This window comes from Delphinapterus leucas, chromosome 8, assembly GCF_059928025.1.
Source record: "Delphinapterus leucas isolate spDelLeu-1000000601 "Yukka" chromosome 8, BTC_Dleu_Yukka2, whole genome shotgun sequence".
Classification (NCBI taxonomy): Eukaryota; Metazoa; Chordata; class Mammalia; order Artiodactyla; family Monodontidae; genus Delphinapterus; species Delphinapterus leucas.
In genome coordinates, this window is record NC_143136.1 from 66,365,942 (window position 1) to 66,369,057 (window position 3,116).

Genomic DNA, 3,116 nt, shown 5'->3' on the forward strand with positions numbered 1-3,116 from the left:
TCCATGACAACCTTTCCTCCTAGAATGAAAGTTTGTGAGGGTTTTTCTAATGTACATCTTGCTCTTCCGCAAATTTTCTAGGTCATTACTGACCATGCTTTGTCTGTGCGCTCGCAGGCTGTCATAGCAGTGGGCCAGCAGATAGTAAATGCTGTGGAAAAGCTCAGATGCTGTGCTGTTTCTTTGGAATCCTTTTTTCCCCATGTCCCATGCTTTTTGCAAAAGCCTCTATAACATAGGATCCAGGCCAAAGGCTCTGATCTGAGTCCTGCTGTTGCTTTAATGTGTGCCCCTACTCAGGTCTCTTTATTAACTCCTCTCACCCCTCCAATAATAAATGTAAATTACATGTTTCTTTCAAGTCCACCTACCCACTTCTTTCAGGAAAAGCCATTTGTTTCCATGCACCTGGAGCTAATTCTCACTTCTCGCCTCTTATCCACTGAGCCAACCTCCTGCCCTGCCGCCTCCCCCCAGACTCCCCTAGATGCCATTTTACCTCTTCTGGTGGCCTGAGCACCTCTGTTTTCAGGCTGGCCCAGAATGAAAGAATTCAAACATTGAGTTTTCCCAGGTATGGTATTTCTCTGCATTGTTAGTGATACCTCAAGAGACGAGGTATAGCGTTTGGGTGTGGCACCTAGCCAAGCATAGATGTTTCAGGAAAAGTCAATAATGCATATTACAAACATGTTTTGGTGATCAAACGCAGCCTCCCAGCTATAGGTCTCCCCTAGAAAAGTGAGGCAATTATCTCAATCAGTCAAGTGAAAAGGTCCATTTATGCTTCAATTCTCTGGCTAATTCAGGCAAAAGTAAAATTTTCATCTGAATGATCTCAGTAATTGGCTTGCTGCTCTGCTTTACCAGTGAAAGCTTGACAAAGAGGCAGAGGCTGTTCCATACCGATAGGGAGGTGCTGATCATCGAGAACTCGTGCATACAAAATGGCTATGAGAAAGCACATTAGCAGCGGAGACTTGGTTGAGAAATTTCAACAAAGGCAGCTCTTATCCATAGATTATTAGGTGAACCTTAGAATTCAGTCTTTCTTTCCTTCTTTCCCTTCCCTTGTCCACTGTTACTCCTCTTTTAGTGTTTCTGGTCTAGAGCAAGTGTACCTCTAAGTGCAAATCAGGGAATCTCTGCATTACCCTTCAATCCTTCCTCTCCCTTCCTCTGCATTCAGCCTTTGACATATGTTTTGAACAGGTTGCCCCCTCGATGCTCCCATGGCCCTTGTCTTAGTTCAGGCGAGCGTTGGTACTTGGCTTGAGTATACACTCATTTAATGGTGATTTATGGAGGCTCTTCCATGTCCAGCCACCATGCTAGGTACTGCAAATACTATGATGAGCAAGGCAGAACTGCTTCCATCGAGCATGGCTACTCTTTTTTTTTTTTTTAAATAAATTTATTTATTTTTGGTTGCGTTGGGTCTTCGTTGCTGCGAGTGGGCTTTCTCTAGTTGCGGTGAGTGGGGGCTACTCTTCATTGCGGTGCATGGGCTTCTCATTGCAGTGGCTTCTCTTGTTGCAGAGCACGGGTTCTACGTGTGCGGGCTGCAGGAGTTGTGGCGTGTGGGCTCAGTAGTTGTGGCTCACGGGCTCTAGAGCACGGGCTCAGTAGTTGTGGCGCACGGAATTAGTTGCTCCGCATCATGTGAGATCTTCCTGGACCAGGGCTCAAACCTGTGTCTCCTGCATTGGCAGGCGATTCTTAACCACTGCACCACCAGGGAAGCCCCCGATCATGGCTACTCTTAATCAGTTTCTCTGCTTCCTGTCTTGTACACCTCTCTTAATCCATTCTATTTTGCTGTCAGACTTACCCTTTTAAAACTCTGAGTGGAATAAAACTCGCCACTGCTTAATAGCCAAAGTCCTAAGTATGACATACAAAGACCTTGATGATCTGATGATATTATATATGGAGGACAGATACTTCCTGGCCCAAGGTGGCAGTCCAATGGGGATGGTAGAACTCTAAAACAATAGAGGACAGGTAGTGGCACATAACTGCTAAAAACCGGGAGGTTGCAATTATCATAATTAGTGGCAGAGTCAGAGTGGCAGTGAAGGGTCCTGACACAGAGAGCTATGGAAATGGTTCATAGATACTAGTATAATGCGACAAAAAATAGATGGGCAGCCAACACAAGTACTACTCAGTTTATACCACCACAAGAAATTAGGATGGATGTCTAGGAGCCTGAAGGCAATCACCCCAATAAAAGATCAAATATCTCTTGCCCATTTTCTAGACCTGGGTTAGTTTTCAGACTCAGGCTGATTGACCCAAGAGGAGGCCAGATCCCTAGAAGGAAGGACCCAGCTATATCATACAAGTATACATGGTAATGGTTCCCCCAGTCCTCCTGAAAAAGGATCTACAACCATTTACTTAGATGCCTGTGCACCAGGGAAAGGGGAATATCCCAACATTTAAGGACTATTTGACACTGGATTAGACTTGATAATGACCTGGAGAACTGAAGCCTCACTGTGAGCCCCCTGTTCAAGAGGGGACCTATAAGAACCAGGAAATAAACAGTGACCTGGTTAAGGTCTGGCTTAAGTCCACTGGGTCTGTAGACCCATCCAGTGGCCGGTTACCCTGTCTCCGACTACATAATTGAGATTGGCATATTTGGTATGTATGCAATCCCCACATAGGACCTTTGGCTTGTGGGATAAAGGCTATAATAGTGAGGAAGGCCAAGAGGAAATCTCTGAAACCATTCCTGTGCCCTCTCCCTAATCAAGGTAAAATTAAAAAACAAGTTTGCATTCCAGGGAGGACAGTGGAAATTAGTGGTACCCTTAAAGACCTAAGGGTGCAGGGGTGGAGGTCCCATCACATCTCCGTTTAAGTCACCTGAGCCCCTGCAGAATGCAGATGAATCCTGGGGAATGAGAGTATTTTACTGCAAATTCAACCAAGTGGTAACCACAATTGCTGTTGCTGTGCCAGATGTAATATCTTTGCTAGAGAAGGCTAACCAACCTCAGGTACATGGGTGAGACCATTGATTTGGCAAATGTATTCCTTTCTATTCCAATTAGAAAAGAGGATTGAAATTATTTGCATTCACATGGAATGGGTGACAATATGTA